The sequence below is a fragment of the Dipodomys spectabilis genome, unplaced genomic scaffold (genome assembly GCF_019054845.1).
Source record: "Dipodomys spectabilis isolate Male_0828 unplaced genomic scaffold, ASM1905484v1 ptg000589l, whole genome shotgun sequence".
Taxonomy (NCBI): domain Eukaryota; kingdom Metazoa; phylum Chordata; class Mammalia; order Rodentia; family Heteromyidae; genus Dipodomys; species Dipodomys spectabilis.
In genome coordinates this window covers 1,635,191-1,653,451 of record NW_024871266.1, presented here as the reverse complement: position 1 = coordinate 1,653,451, position 18,261 = coordinate 1,635,191, and the positions used below count along the sequence as shown (strand labels likewise).

At 36.0% G+C, this 18,261-nt stretch overlaps 1 pseudogene; it reads left to right on the top strand.

Moving 5' to 3' along the window:
- The first annotated feature begins 2,161 nt into the window (after positions 1-2,161).
- LOC122100618 lies at positions 2,162-2,261 on the top strand (annotated as a pseudogene).
- Positions 2,262-18,261: the final 16,000 nt, after the last annotated feature.

The window sequence follows — 18,261 nt, the reverse complement described above, 5'->3', positions numbered from 1 at the left end:
TTGGAATATGGGAGGCTGATCTATTTAACACATTTCTGAAAGGCACCTACTGAACAACACAAATGGTGGGGGGTACTATTTCTACACTTTAATGAATGGTTGAACTTGTTTGGTATTAGTGCTGAGTACGTAAATCAACTCTATTGTAACTTGCTCGCTACACATGAAAACCTTTTAATGTCACTATCATCTACTTGTCAAGTGTTATTTTGGTGAATATGATTTGAAAAAGTTTATTTGAAAAGGAATATACTTTCAGGAGATTAAATGTAGGTTACATTGGTTTGAGAATGACAACATTTTTAAACTACAGAACCAAGTTTTACTGAAGTACCAGTGTTTTGAAGCACTAAGGGTCTTCTAAATTAATGTTTTTCTAAATTATATTTGACCTCTAAATCAAGTTTTCCTGGTCTTGGTAGACCAATTATGGATCTATGATTCCAGAAATTATATTTTTGGCTGCACTGAAATCTTTCATTAATCATTAGGAGACTGGTATTAAAAATAACCTTGTTCATTTGTGATTTTGTTCACTCATATGGGCTGGTCATTGTAAATTGAAAGTTTGAATTACAGTACTTTCATTCAAATTTTCTGATCTCTTCTTTCATTTTAACTTGCCTTGCATTTCACAATTGATTACTGCTAATTCTTGTAAAGAATTGGAGCCCTGAAATATTATAGGAAATGAGAAATTGAGATGAGTCTTCAATTATTTTCTGTTGATATGTTGCATGGGCCTATGTGAGAAGTCATGCCCTTGTTATCTGATGACGCAGATAACTGGGACCTGGTTTCCTAGGACCCGTGGGTCCTGCAGAAAAATAATAGCTTTTAGACATCATATCAGCAAAATTTGGGTATAATCAGTAAGAATGCTTCAGAAATATGGAGAAAAACACTTTGCGACCAGCGAGTTAAAACAATAAATAGAGCATCAGAATAAAATCCCTTATATATTAGCAGAAAACAATACTGTTATTTTACCATGTGAATTCAGAAGACCATGAACACTTAGAAGGTATCACAAGTTTATACCGAAGATATTGCATTAATACTTTTTATATTCTAATATATATTCTAAACCTAATTATTTATATTCCAATTTATTTATGGGAATAAATGTCAATATATTTGTCAAATTATCAATTCTAGTAAGATTCACTTTATGAAATTTAAAATCAGCACATATAAATATATAAGTATATATAATATAAAAATTGTTTTGCATTGTTGTGTTGTGTTTAGGGAATCAAAGGCAACTCTGTTTTAAAGTATTATTCCATTACCTCTACCTCAGTTTTTGGTAGAGTTAGACTTAAAGCTTTACCATTTGTAGATTTACGGCCTAGAGGCAAGAGGAAACACTGTGATTAAAACATTACCAATTTAAGGCCTAATATCGAGGAGAAACATATGGACTTCTCCAGGAGCTATGGAAATATTTGGTGACAGAATGTCAGAAGTGTAAGTTCCTGCTTGGTTGGATGATAGACAGGCCAGGACAATAGGTAATCATGCATATGAACAATTTTTTTCACTTTCTTGGCTTTAGCTACTTTTGAAATGATAAGTACAATTAACAATTATGTTTTGATAAAATACCTTCCATTCTGAACAATTCTGTCTGAACTGTTCATCTCTCCATGATCCCTTGTAACTAAGATTAGCTTTGTTCCAGTAAGACAATCTATGCTGTCAGGGTAAGATATTCTGGTTGGTCTGTTCCTACATGAAAGAAGGGTAAAGGTTTAGGTAGATATTTGTCCCAGCAAGACCTCATTTGGGAAATTTTAAGCTGCAGAAAGTTAGAAGTAGCTCTTAAGCAAGGCTTACTTTGAGTCCATTAGCTCCACAAAGCTAACTCAGTTGATAAATAAGTACTTGAAAAGCCACCACCTTTGGACTTAGCTGTAAAGGTTTCAAAGTATGATCAAATTTAAAATGAAAATGACAAAATACTCATTGACAAAAAAATTGTAAATGTAAGCAATCGAACAAACTATATAAGTTTTTTCCAGTATACACAGATTTTTAGAGAAATGAGATCAATAGCATTTTTAGGAACAATAAGGGTTCCTTGTTACAAAAAGGCAACTATGGATACATGCCTTTATAAATATTATATCATTACGTACTTAAATTTAGAGTATACTACATGCTTCAGCAGCAGGTCTACCCAAATTACACCAATACAGAGATGAACATGGCACTTGCACAAGGATGATATGAAAATTTGTGAAGTATTCCATATTTTTCATTCTTCTGATGCAAGAAATGAAAAAAAGTTATTAAAAAGTTGATTACAAAAATACAAGTGTAACATACATGTAATTCATAGAATTAAAGATTAGTTTGACATCAGTGTATTAAATTTTCACCTTAGAAATGTAACCTTTACAAAACTTGAAATTAGATAACATTGCCATTTTATCCCAAAGAAATAAAATAATATAAGAACCTAGTAAAAAAAGGAATCTTAAATTCCTTCTATATGGAATGCAATCTGAAAGGTCACATTTATTAATGAATCTATACATGATATAACAATGTAGAATTCAAAGTATTATATCTAGGATGAATGAAATAGATTATGGACATTATACAAACATAGATATACTTTTTTCAGAAATGCACTCGGAACATCTTTAGTTTCTATACTATTCATTCCAACAGATAAGTTAAAATTATTTCTGATTAAAAAAATCACAAACTCTGCAAGAATCATTATAGATGTATACAAACAACTCTTGAATACATTTTGATATCAAAGTCATGCAATTCACTTGGAAGAATACCATGGAATACATGAATTTTTATAGTAAGATATTGCTGATGCTTTGTATTGTGAAAAAACAATTTGTAGGGACACAGAAGATGGACTGGCATTTTTGAAATTTAAGAAACTTAACCAAACATAACGACTTAGGAGAACAATTTGTACAGCCTTTGACAACTTCAAAGAGGTAGTGATACATACTTATCCTTTTGGCAATATCAAATGCAGTTTCTTCCAAGTTGTTCTCCAGACCTTGTTTGATATAATGGTTGAACAGAAGGAGATACAGAGTATCTTTGCTATTTCTATTCCCAGCAGCAAGATGCAAGGGGGTCAAGAGCCCTTTAGTTTGGGGATTGGTATCTGCATCATGATGAAATAATAAAGAAGCCACTCTGGTATTATTCCACATATAAGCACTGTGCAGGGGTGTCCAGCCATTCAGAGTTATTGCATGAATATCTGCCTTGAGCTACCAACTCATGGACAATGTCTAAGTGTCCACTCTAGGCTTACCGATGAAGAGGGGTATACTCATCCTCATCCCTAGTATTCATCTGGGTGGCCTTTTTGGAAAGTAGTCTCCGCACCATAGTAAGCCGATAAATTTTGGCATCCCAAAGAAGAAATTTGCTTGGATCCTACTCCATTTTTTTCTTGCAATTCATACCATTCCTCACTTTTTCATCTTGTTCCTTGTCTTCATCAGAATTGCCTAACCAGAGACTTTGAGTGCCAGTGGGAATGAGATGTCCATGTATTTCCCCAATAGTTTACATTGGTTGAACTAGTCAGAAAAAACTGGTGAATTTTTTGCATATGTATTTTCACCATGATTTATTTTCTCTTTTTCCATTTTTACTATTCTAAATTATTCTAACTGGAGAGTAGTGAATTGATAGAGAGCAGAGGAAAGATTTTCCTCAGTATTCAAAGGCACAGAGTGAAAATGAGGACCAGTGGTGTCTTCATGTGCAGCTTATTCTAGGAATGAGAAAATAGGAAACAATGCCTTCTATGTAAATGATTTGGGAAATACCATGTTATAGTGTAAGAGAACTCACTATTCAACATATGGTCTTTAAGAGCTTTCTAGTAGCTTTCTAATGTTGGTATTCAACATTATAAAAAATGTATAATGCAGTAGTAAAATAGAAGTCCTTTGTATGACTACCTAAATTCTTGTTTTTTAAAGACACTTGTTTTCATATAAAAATAGGCCTATCTATTGTCTGCAGGTGATTTTGATGATTGAAGATGCTTAATGAGAAGTCAAAATGTATTAGTAGTCCTTTGCTGCCAATTAAATTTCACTTTTTCTTCTTGGAGAATATAATGATCAAAGCAATAGTTCAGAATCAGCAAGCAATAGTTCAGAATCATGCTTCAAGCGCAAGTGAATCACCAGTAAGTAATCCTCGATTCCATTTTCCACAAAGTTTTGTCACAGATACATTCTGCCTGCCTTCTCTAGCTGCTTTCCTAGCCTGGACCTGTTCCTTCATTGTACAGGAAAAGTGTGATTCAACTGATTACAGTCAGATCTGTTAGTAGAATTATCAAGTATTTAGATTCTTTTTTTTAAAAATTATTTGTGGGGCCTTACCTCTGGGCCTGGGCACTGTCCTTGAGCTCTTCAAATCAAGGCAAGCACTGTACCACTTGAACCACAGCACCACTTCTGGATTTTTCTGTTTATGTGGTGCTGTTTTGGGAAATGGCAGAGCAGAAAGTGAAATGATGCAATCAAAAATATAAAAGCAAAATAAATTAGGATAATTATGGAGCAATCATGAAAGAGAGAGAGGAAAAGAGATACAGATGTGCAATGACCTAGCTAGCCACAAAATCCATGCTTCTAATCAATTACAGAGCAAACAATTTTTTATTTTTTAAAAGAGATGGAAATAGAATTTATGTATTTACTTGAAATTAGTAAATACAATTTTAGTCGCCTACATAAAGAGACATAGCTTTGACCAAATTACAGACAAGAATCTTAATCCTTGGGCTGGGAAGGTGGCTCAGTGTAGAGTGCTTGCCTTGCAGCTTACTACAGTGCAGACACTACTTTCCAAAAAGGCCACTCATATGAATACTAGGGATGAGGATGAGTATACCCCTCTTCATCGGGAAGCCTAAAGTGGACACCTAGACCTTGTCCATGAGTTGGTATCTCAAGGCAGATATTCATCCAATAACTGTGAATGGCTGGACACCCGTGAACAGTGCTTATATGTGGAACATATTGCAACAGCACACACACACACACACACACACACACACACACACACACACACACACACACACACACACACACCCTATCAGATTTCTTCTTAAATATTTTTTGTGTATGGTCTTAAGAAGAAATTTACATTACTAACTTGAATTTCTGACAGGACAATATCATCACTGTACATCTTGCTTCTGTGCTTTCAGTTTTAAATTACTATATAAGTATGTGCATTACATAAGTATAGGAAAAAGTAGGAGCCACACGGGTGGCTCAGGTCTTTAATCCTACCTAATCAGAAAAATGAAATCTGATGATTGTGCTTTGAAACCAGACCAAGAATAAAAAGTCCATTAGATTATGAATTGAAAGTAACCACAGAAGCTTGAAATGGAGTTGTATTATAAGCAGTAAAATGCTAGCCTTGAGAAAACTAAAACAAAATAAATAACAAATTCTGAGACAGAGCCAGGCCCTGAGTTCAAGCTCTAGTATTAGCACCAAACTAATGAATGAGTGAATGAACTAAAAATAAATTAAATGGTCACATGTGGAGAGGCAGGTAAAATGTAACAACCATGGTGACTGGATTATGTATTATTTTGTAAAAAGGCAAATTATTATTTTTCCTAATCACTAATATTTTACTTGAACTTTTTTGTACAATAAACCCCGAATTTGACATGCATGTATATGTGTGTGTACATGTGCGCACATGTGTATGTATGTGTGTGTGTGTGTGTGTGTGTGTGTGTGTGTTTGCAATGTTGCTTGCCAATGAGGACAGAGTGAGGCTGAAAAGAGCTGTGTTGCAATGTTGTTATTTATCAGTGTTCCCTCCTGTCATTTCAGTGGAACCACCCTTCTTTACATTTTATTTGTCAAATAATAACATCATCATAATCAAAGTATTTACAACATTAAGTTAGATAAAAGAGATCACTTTCAGCTCTTTGTATATGTTAGGCAATAAGATACACATATATTTGGGTAGTAAGTTATTGCTGTAAGATGACTGTCAGTACAAAATATGTATTTGACCTCTTAAATTGGTTATACTTTTAAGATATACTCATGGAGTGAGTTTGACTGACTTGACCAAACAGGTATTACTCTCTGGTTATTCCTGTGAAACTCAAGGTGGATAAACTCTTTCCGGATTTCTGTTGAAAATAACTTTCTTTGTAAGATCATATCTATTCACACTAAGATAATAAATCCCGTATTTTTTAGGTTTGAATATCCCATCATATTGACTGAAAATCAGTATTGTGGATATGTTTGTTAGATACACATTGCAAAAAAAAAAAGCTTGTGTCACCTCCAGATTGTGGATGCATTTGAAGTTGTATTTTACATACAAAGGTTTCTTCATTAATAGTTCTTTTATGGGAGTAACTATCACAACTTTAACAATTAAGGCTTTTTGAATATCTTTTCCAATAGAAATAACATTCCAGAGCGAGTCTTGCAATTTCTGAAAACCCGTTGAATATTTTAGTGTTATTTCAGTTCATTGACTACACAGCTAAAGACATTTCTGAAATAAACATTGTTAAAATCTGAAAATGTAAGTGGGGATATAGGTTTTTTTTATGCATCATTTTATGAAAAGACAGTTCTTATGAAACTAAAAGATATAGAATAAAAGAATGGAAGTGAATTGGGTGAGCTAATTATTAGTATAACTTTGTTTTCTATTAGCGTAGTCCTTTGAATGTACATGATGAATTTAAATTATGTCCTTTGTGACACTATGATTCAGTTATTTTTAGAATCTTTGTAGTTATAAGAGTGAATTTGTAGTGTAAATAAATGTCTTTGGAAATGATTAGGATTAATCTTGTGTTTTGTTTTCTACTCCCAAGAAAATGAGTTATTTTCAACTGTTAACAGTTTACAATTGAATCTTCAGCATCATGAGAAATTTTGAACAAATATAGTAGTATTTATGTCTTTTTTGGGGGAGGAGAGGGTCTGGTAGTGGGGCCTGAACTCTCGGCCTGGGCGCTGTCCCTCAGCTCTTCAGCTCAAAGATAGTGCTCTTCGACTTGAGCCACAGTGCCACTTGCGGCTTTATTCTTTTTGCTTATGTGGTGCTGAGGAATCAAACCCAGGGCTTCACGCATGCAAGGCAAGCGCTCTACCACTGAGCCACCTTCCCAGCCCTTTATGTCTTTTAAAATCAATTGTATTCACAAGTTGGAGAGGCTTTAATTCATACTTAGGTCTTGTTGTCTATGATTTTTATCCTCTCATTCCTAACATTAATGATTGGTCAGACTGCATTTTTGGGTACATGAAAGGTAAAATATTTATCTAGAGTCAAAGGTGATTTTTATATGTCTTATTTTAATAGCATTTTAAAGTAGTACCTTTCTCTCAAAATGTTGGGTATAAAAAGCAATTAAAATACTTCTAATGGTAAACAACTTAATTGAGCTACAATGTGGAAATGATTGGTCCATAAGACCTGCAGTCTGTTTCCATCAGGAATTGGGGAGGTCATTCTTTCAGTAAGACAGTGTTAAACAAAGATAGGGTCCCCAGGCAGTCAGTGTTGAGTGAAGGGATAGAATATGATTTCTGCTATTTTTACCTCGAAACCAAGAATGTTATACTTTAGCAGTTCTTTTCACCAGGGAGGTATTCATTGATTATGAACTTTGAGTATTCATATTACAGTTCCCTATTTTCTAACAAAGATAAAGTGAAATATTATGAGTGTACACAATAATTCTGGGAAATTTTCCTAGAATTAGTAGACTAAGTGCTGGTATTTTAGTCATAAAATAGAATGAGGTTAATTGATACAGTGGGAGATGAACCTCAGGCTAACACTTACCATGTGTGCAATGTTGTACTAGTAATTCCAACTCTGAGGACTTCAATATCATCGTCTGAGAATTAAAAATGTAAGTAGTTCCACTTTATGGAATTATTGTGAGGATTAAATTAGATACCATAGGTAAAGTACTTGGAAAAACAATCAATTAGCATTTGGCAAATTCTACCTGTTATTTTATCATGTGGTTAATTCTAACATCTTTTACTGTGATTTTTATTGTGTTTCTTTATGATGTGCAATGTGATGGTTTTCCCAAACTGATTCTCACAATTCACATTCCATTCAACAAAAAGAAATGTGTAACAATTCCGTTTGTTTTGCTCCTTATTAACTTTTGTTTCCATTTTATTTTATAATGAAATATGATTTCATAAATCTACTGCAGATGCAAAAATATGTTAATATATTTCTAACTGTATGTATTGTTCTGTACATATACACATATAATACACAGGTTACAATGATTATTTATAACTTCTGTAACTATACAATTTACTAAATTATTAAAAACATCGATGGCTCATGCCTGGAATCCTGGTGACTCAGGAGGCTGAGATCTGACTATCATGGTTTGAAGCCATCCTGGGCAGGAATGTCCATGAGCCTCTTATCTCCAAACAACCAACAGAAAATCAGAATTGGAACTGTGGATCAAAGTATTAGAGTGGTAGCCTTGAGAGAAAAAGCTCATGGACATCACCCAGGCTCTTAGTTCAAGAACTACAATCTACCCCCCAAAAAATCTATTTAATTTACACCTGTGTAAGTAGAGTATTTCCATCACCCAAATGCACATCCATGCTCATTTGCAAGGTAACTCTGTTTTGCCTAAAGTACCACTAAACATTATCACTAAAGGACCATTGGAATGTGGTTTCATTCTATCTCTCTAATGGATTTTCCCCACTCAAATACTCAAGTGTTACAATTGTTCTAATTATTAAAATCATAGCTTTTTTCTTTAATAACCCTAATATTAGAGTTTAAATTGAGTGTTTTGTTCCCCTTAAATAGGTGTTCTTACCACTTTTCATGCCCCCAGCCCTAAGTAATCCTGATTATTTTTCAGCTAGAAAATGGCTTCCTACTTGTGTATGAACTTGGCCTCCGTCCACTTGATGTTATTCTACCTGGAATTTAGAATAACAGGTGCATGGCATTGTGTACAGAACTTTCTGTTCCATCTGGGCTTTTGCCACTATCCTCACAACATTGCACTCCCATGTAGTCACGAATTTCATAAGCTTGTCATACCTGATTTTTTTTCTAAATCTTTCATTTCCTGCAGGTTCTTGAGTAATGAATTAATTTGTGTTTTCTTGGGTTGTTTATTTCATTTGAATCTATGTGTTGAGTTGTTCCTCACTTTTCCTTTTGTTTCTTTCCCTCAAGTTCTTACCTAAAGTGCTGAGAAACCAATTCTTCTTTCTCAAGATAGTCAGGGTGAACATTATTTATTCCAAAGCAATTTCAGTATCTATGAATGGTATACACATGCTAACTGCTGAGAAGGGTGTTTTTATTTTCATGGCAGTCTTTGGCATACACAGACAGATCATGAAATATATGAAGAAAATAAAACTACAGATGAATGCCAAGAGGAGAATAAGCTATTATTAATTGTTTGACAGAGGTTTCTCTTCTAGTGAAAGAAATATATTGCTTGATGCAGGATTTCACAAAATCATATTGCTAGGAGGAACCTAAAAAATCATCTAATACTATAGACTTGAAAGTGATGAATTGACTTCCTGAATAATTTACTTTTGTGTGAAATAAAAGCAAGCTTCCAAAAAGAGAGTTGATTTTAGAGAAACATGATGAATTTTATGTAAATATGTCCTTAGCTGATTTTGTTAATTTGTGAACTAATACAGGGAAATAAAGTACAGCAAGATAAAAAAATATAAACTTCACATTGAAATACTCATTTGTGTTTTTGTATGTGTGCATGCATGTGCGAGTACACACACGCACATGTGCATGTGTTGCAGAGCTTCTGCAAGGCAAAGGGCATAGCTAGCAAGATCGATAGAAAGCCCACGGATTGGGAGATGATCTTCATTAGCCATATAATGGACAAGGGTCTCATCTAAAATATACCTGGAACTCAAAAAATTAAATCCCCCAACAACAAATCCTCAGAGAAACAACTGCCCAATAAATAAGTGGGCTAAAGACTTAAAGGGAAACTCTGAAGAGGAAAGAAGGATGGCTGATAGACATATGAAGAAATGCTCAACCTCTCTAGCAATAAAAGAAATGCAAATCAACCCAACATTGAGATACCACCTCAGCCCAGTTAGAATGGCTATAATCAAGAATTCTAATAACAACAGATACTGGAGGACATGGGGACAGAAGGGAATCTTAGTGCATTGTTAGTGGGAGTGTAAACTTGTTCAACCACTTTGGAAAGTAGTATGGAGGTTCCTCAAAAGACTCCACATAGAGCTCTCCTATTTCCCACAATCCCACTTTTGGTCATTTACCCAAATTATCACAAACAAGACCATACTAAAGTTTCCAGCACAACTATGTTTATGGAAACTATTTATAATAGGTAAGATATGGAACCAACCCAGATGCCTCTCATTAGATGAATGGATCTAGAAAATGTGGTAGATATACACAATGAAATTCTATGCCTGTATCAGAAAGAATAACATTGCCCCATTTGTTAGGAAATGGAAAGACTTGGAAAAAATTAAGTGAAGTAAGCCAGGCCCAAAAATATAGGTCCCATGGTTTCCCTTATTTGCAAAAACTAGTATATTTTTGAGACAAGCAGAAAAGGTAAGGTAAGTTCATGTTAGGTGAAATGAACCCCAAGATAATTATTGAAATGTTTTTTTTTTTCTTTCTTGCAATTGTTTCTAACATATTTGTAAGATTATTTCTTTGTTGCTTTGTATGTCCCTACCCCATGGTATAAACCCCTACTTCCATTTTATTTGATATTGTTATAATTTGTGGAGGGAATGGGCAAAACCCAACCTTTAAATACGGATACGTCGGACCCATTGCAACAATGAGCTATACAAGTCATTATGTCCAATAAGGAACTTTACAACTTTTTCTGTTGGGGGGGTGGAGAGGGGAGATGGGGAGGGATGAGAAGTGGAAACAGGAGGAGGCAACAATGCTTGGTAAGAAATGTACTCATTACCTTACCCATGTAATTGAAACCCCTCTGTACGGTATTTTGAAAAAAAAATTTAAGTTTGTCAGAATAATGTCAAAAATTTTTGACAGAATAATCATTAGTGTCTCGCCTAGAATCTGGATATGGTTAGTAACTCTAGAGGATTTTCTCATGCTTTCAAAATTTTCGTAAACATATACAATAGAAGTCAAATGAGGTAGTTTATACCTATAATCCTAGCTACTCTGAAAATAGAAATGTCGATAGTTGCAGTTCAAGGTCAAGTTGGAAAACATAAAAGAGACCTCCAGCTCAATCAATAAAAGCTAGGTGTGCCAATGAGTGGCTGTCATGCTACCTATGTTGAACATAAACTAGGAAATTCACTATCCAGGTAGTTTAGGAATAAACAAATACAAGATTCTATCTCAAAAATAATCAAAGAAAAATTACTGGATGTGACATGGTTCAAGTGGTCAGAGGCCTGCCTGGAAAATGCAAGGCTCTGAATTTGAATCCAAGTATTTACCTCAAAAAATTAAAAGTAAACAATATGAATTATTTCTCTAAATCACTTCTCAGTGCAATTATTGTATGTATTCTTCAAATAATCTGGTAGTGAAGGCAGAGAATTGATTAAACCAGATCAATATAATAGGTGAAATGAACCCCAAGTTAAGAATTGAAATGTATTTTTTTCTTTCTTGCAATTGTTTCTAACATATTTATCAGATTATTTCTTTGTACTGGGAAAGCCTAGTTTCTTCATGGCTCACTCTTCATGGTGTGCTCATGTGGAACTATGCACCAATTAGGCCTTCTAGGCCCCGAGTTCAGATCCCAGCCCTGCCAAAAGATTCATCTTGATGTCAGAAGCAAATTGTTGCCCCTGTTTTCCTTTCCTGTGCAACTCTTGGGTCTCAGCTAGGATGGAGAATGCATGGGCCACCCTGTGGTCATGGGAATAAGTTGTTATACATGTCAGCTGAGTTATACCTGTCATCATATACTCAAAAAATACACAATACATCCATGAATACCATACAAAACAAAGACAAGAACTACACTTAATATACGATGCAGTATACACACGGATGTGAATATACATCCCATGTTTCAATGATGCATTGAGGACTATTTTGGCCTCTCTGGGACTCAATCTCAGTTACTGGTAACAGCCCAGCTCCTTCTTGGCTCACAGTCTGGTGTGTTCACGTGGACCCATTGGGAATTTGGGCCTCCTAGGCCTTGAGTTCGAATCCCAGCACTGCCAAAAATTCACCTTGATGTGAGAAGCCAGTCGTTGCACCTGTTTTCGTGTGCTGTGCAAATTCTGGTTCTCAGCTAGGATAGAGAAGGTATAAGCAACTCTATACTCATGGGAATAGGTTGTCTTCCAGATCACCACAGTGATATCTGTCAACCTATACTCAAGAAAATACACAATACTTTTCATCATAGAGGTCCTTCACTTCTTTGATTAAGTTAATTCCTAGGTATTTTATTTTTTGTGTGGTTATTACAAATGGAGTTGCTTTCCTAATTTCATCCACACTTTTCTCATTGTTGGCATACAGAAAAGTCATTGATTTTGTGGGGTTAATTTTATACCCTGCTACTTTGTCAAAGTTTTGAAACAGCTTGAGTAATTTGGGAGTGGAGTCTATGGGATTATTTAAATACAAGATCATGTCATCTGCAAAGAGGGAGAGTTTTATTTCTTTTTCCCTATTTGGATCCCCTTTATGTCTGCATCTTATCTTATTGCTGTAGCTAAGCATTCTAATACTAGATTGAAGAGAAGTGAAAGCTTTAAAAACTTGAAAAAGGATATCAAAACAGAACTTAGAAAATGGCAAAACCTTCCATGCTCCTGGATTGGAAAGATTAACATCGCGAAAATGGCAATACTTCCCAAAGCTATCTACAAATTCCATGCAATACCTCTCAAAATTCCAACCTCATTCTTCAAGGAAATAGAAGAGGCAATCCAAAAATTCATATGGAACAATAAAAGACCCCGAATAGCAAAAACAATCCTCAACGCAAATAACACTGGTGGAGGAATATCAATACCAAATTTCAAACTCTACTATAAAGCCATAGTAATCAAAACAGCTTGGTACTGGCACAAGAACAGCCCTCAGGACCAATGGAATAGAATTGAAAACCCAGAAATGAACCTACAGACCTATAGCCATCTAATGATAAGGGAGCTAAAAAAATAGAATGGAAGGAAGACAGCCTATTCAGTAAATGGTGCTGTCAAATTGGTTAACTACTTGTAGAAAACTAAAACTAGATCGTTAAATATCACCTTGCACTAGAATCAACTCCAAATGGATCAAAGACCTCAGACTCAAAGCAGACACTCTGGAAACATTACAGGAGAAACCCTAGGTCTCCTTGGTGCAGGCCGAAATTTTCTTAATAGAGACCCAGAAACACAACAAATCAAAGAAAAGTTGGACTAATGGGATTGCATGAAGTTGCAGAGCTTCTGCATGGCAAAAGACATAGCTAGCAAGATCAATAGAAAGCCCACAGATTGAGAGAAGATCTTCACTAGCCATACAACGGACCAGGGTCTCATATCTAAAATATACTTCTAATTCAAAAAATTAAATCCTCCAACAAGAAATCCTCAAAGAAAGAACTGCCCAATAAATAAGTGGGCTAAAGACTTGAAGAGAAACTTCTCTGAAGAAGAAAGAAGGATGGCCAATAGACACATGAAGAAATGCTCAACCTCCCTAGCCATAAAATAAATGCAAATCAAAACAACATTGAGATACCAGCTCACCCCAGTTAGAATGGCAAAAATCAAGAATTCTAATAACAACAGATGCTGGAGGGGATGTGGACAGAAGGGAATCTTACTTCATTGTTGGTGGGAGTGTAAACTTGTTCAAACCCGTTAGAAAGCAGTATGGAGGTTTCTCAAAAGACTCCACATAGAGCTCCCCTATGACCCAGCAAACCCACTTTTGGACATTTACCCAAATGTTTACAAACAAGACCACACTAAAGCTTCCAGCACAACTATGTTTATTGCAGCATTATTTACCATAGCTAAGATATGGAACCAACCCAGATGCCCCTCAGTAGATGAATGGATCAAGAAAATGTGGTATATTTACACAATGGAATTCTATGCCTCCATCAGAAAGAATGACATTGCCCAATTTGTTAGGAAATGGAAAGACTTGGAAAAAATTATTTTAAGTGAAGTAAGCCAAGTCCAAAGAAACATAGATCCCATGGTTTCGCTTATTTGCAATATCTAGTATATGTCTGAGTCAAGCAGAAAATGTCAGATAAGGTGATGTTAGAGAAATGAACCCTAAGATATGTATTCAAATGTTTTTTTTTCTTTCATGCAATTGTTTCTAATTCATTTATAATATTATTTCTTTGTTGCTTTGTATGTCCTTCCCCTACAGTATAAACCCTGCTTTCAGTGTATTTGCTGTCAGTACAATTTTTGGAGGAGAAGGGGAAAAACAAGTCGTTTAAGGATAACTGTGGACCCGTTACAACAATGAGAAGTACAAGTTTTCATGTCGAAAACGAACTTTACAACTTTGGTGTGTGGGTGGGGAGGATAGGGTCGGGGAGGGGGGAGGCTGGGAAGACATGTGAAGGGTAAACAAAGGAGGAGGCTGCAATGCTTGATAAGAAATGTACTCATTATCTTGTCCATGTAATTGTAACCCCTCTGTACAGTATGTTCACAATAAAAAATAAAAATTAAAAAAAAAGAAAATACACAATACATCAATGAATAAGACACAATATAAAGAGAATGACTACACCAAATGCAAGATGTCGCCCACCCATATTTGGAAATATATATCCTTTGTTTAATTATGAATTTATGACTATACTGGCCCCCACCAGGACTCCATCTCAGGTCCCAGAAATGGCTTAACTCCTTAGTGGCTCATAGGCTGGTGTGCTCACCATGATCCATTCACCAATTGGGCCTGCTAGGCCTTGAGTTCAAATTCCAGCACTGCCAAAGATTCATTCTGATGTGAAAAGCCTAGGGTTGCACACGTTTTCCTGTTCTGTGAATGTCCTGGGTCTCATTGAGGATGGAAAATGCTATATAAGCAACTCAATAGCCATGGGAATAGGTTGTCATCCATGTAAGCACAGTTATATCTGTCAACATATTCAATAAAATGCACAATACATCCATGAATAAGATAAATAAAAAATTAATAAAAAGTATAAATACACTGAATGCAAGATGCATAACACACCTGTAGGTAAAGAGAGATCCTATGTTTAAAAAAGGTGGGCTTGCTATTTTGTTCAGTGCTGGGGCTTCAAATCAGGTCCTGGACCAGGCCTGACATTCTAGTCTTCAAGGATGGTGGGCTTCCCCTTCCTCCTCAGTGCAACAGTGCTATCCAAACCTGAGTTTAAATCCCAGCATTCACAAAAGATTCATCCTGTTGTCAGAAGCCAGTTGTTGTAAACGTTTTCCTCTCCTGTGTAAGTCCTGAGTCTCAACTAGGAAGGGGAATTCATAGGCAGCCCTATAACCATGGGAACAGGTTGTCATCCATGTCAGCACAGTTAAACCTGTCACCTTACTTAGTCAAATACAAAATACCTCCATGAAGTAGAGACAAAATAAGGAGAAGTTCACCGAACTTCTACAAGATGCTGTACACACATGTTTGTCAATATAGATCGTATGTTTAAAGTATGAATTCATGACTATAGTGGACCACCCTGGTGATCAATGTCAGATCCTGGGAATGGCCTAGCTCATTAGTTGCTCACAGGTTAGTGTGTTCACCTTGACTTATTGGCCAGTTGGCCCTACTAGGCCCTGAGTTAAGATCCCAGCACTACCAACAAGTGAATCGTGGAGTAAGAAGCCAAGTGTGAAACTTGGTTTCCTTTTCTCTGAATATCCTTGGTGATCCTGAGAATCCTGGCATGATGGAGAACATTTCTATAAATCTAGATGCTCTGTGAAAGGATGTCATCAGTGTAATATATGGAAGGGGTTTCATCATAGTACAATCAATGGTAAATAAATTAATAAACAAAAAATACAAGAACAACCACACCAAACATGTATGGACTGAACATCTATAGGTAAGTATCAATCCTATCTTTACAATGTGTATAAATAGTATGTTTCCGGGGCTGTTGCTTGAATTCAGGACTAGTGAACAGGCCTGACTTTCTTATCTTCATCCCCATTGCTGTAGGTTTACCCAGACCCTGAGTTCAAATCCAAAGCCTGGAAGAATAAACAGCGTGAATTGCAAGCCATGGAGCTAAATTTTTTTAATTTTACTTTTCTCAATACGGTGCTTGAACTCAGGTCGTGGCAACTCTGCCTCAGCTTTGATCACCCTAGGCTGGGGTACAGCCACTAGATCTGCAGCTCCTCCTGGGACCCTAGACCCCCAGGCCTTGCAGGGAAAGCAATGCACAGAAAAAATATGGCCATTTTATATTTTCTTCCTTTGTATGGTGACCCTCATTGGTCTGATTGACACTGTTGCAAAGGGTACTTCAACTTGCATTGCTGAAAGCAGCCAGACTATCAGGATTAACAATGGAATGTTGTCAATGTCACGGTTGAATGAATTGATCATGGAAGATGCTCTATAAAATTAAATTAAAATTTCAGGAGGCTGATTGATTTGATTTAATATTTATGAAGCATTGAAAGAATATAATTACTTAAAGGAACGTAATAATTTCAGGACACTGATTTCATTAATAGTTTACAGATGAAAACAATTTATTAATTACATTGAGGCAGAATTAATACCCAGGAATTGGTAAGAATGTAGTCTATATAAGTGAATAATGTGTAGACATCTTTGACACTCTATAAAGATATATATTTATTAGCGTACTGCCATCTGCATGTCAATCTTTTCTTATTTTGGTAACCCCTGGGGCTTGACCTGAGGTCCTGGGAACACTCTGTCAGCTCAATTTGCCACAGGATGGCATGCTAACACTCACCCACTCATGAATTGGGCCTTGTAGGCTTGTAGGCCTTGAATTCAGATGCCAGCATTACCAAAAATGAATCGTGGAGTAAGAAGATAATGGTGACACATGTTTTCCTTTTCTGTGAAAGTCCTGGGTGTCAGGGATGAAGACCTATATCCTGTATAATCAATGTAATCAATGTTTTATGTTCCATAATAGTAAATAAAATAAATGGTCAATACATGAATAAAACAAAAAAATAAAATAACTACTGAATGCAATATGGAGTCAACTTATGTATATAAATATAAATCATATATGTAAATTGTACATGAACAGGATGTTTTCTAGTGGTGGGGATCTGTTTTAGGCATGAGGAACAGACCTGAATTTCTTGACTTCAAGGAGGCCAGCTTCCCATTCCCACACAGTGCAACAGAGTTACCAAGACCATGAGTTTCAATCCCAGTCCTGGCAGAAAAATGGCACCTTTGCAGTATGTGAGGCCCAATTCTTATGTATTTTATTATGCCTAAATTTTATGAATGTGATTGTTTAAATGTTTAATAAAGAATTAACTAAAATTGGTCAGTATCTTATAATATAATTGTGTATAATTTTATCCTAGAATCATTCAAGAACTGCCCATTCAATCATGACATACATCACATTCCATTGGTATTCATATGGATAGGATGAGTTCCTTAGGATCTCCTGCCATTTGGAGGTGGCAGGACCAGGATTCCAACTGTGGGCTCCAACTCCCACCACTTCAACTTGGGGATAGGGTACTCACCATTCTGTCCAAGAATATCAGCAAGACCAATGATTAGCCAGGCACCAGTGGCTCTCAGCAGTCCTCCTTGATACTTACAAGGCTGTGATGGGAGGATCATGGTCAAAGTCATCCTAGGCAGGAAAGTCCTTGAGACCTCTCTCCAACTTCAGTTCCAACAAAGCCAGAAGCCCAGGGCTCCAGTGTGGAAGGCGAGCCTTGAGCAAAAGCAGCTCACAGACTGTTCCCAGATCCTGAGATCAAGGTCTGGGTCTGGTAACAAACAGACATACACAATAATCTGTGCAGCCATCCAGCTAAAGAAGGTCATCCTCTTTTCTCCAACTAAATTGGTCCCTGGGAAAAGGGCTGGGGGAGCTGCTGTCTTCTTGACTCCACCCATGCTGCTTGCATCACAGAATTCTAGCCACACCCCCATTATTTCATGGTTCTTTCTAACCAATGGGATACAAGAATGGTGGCCACGCCCACATTCCATGCT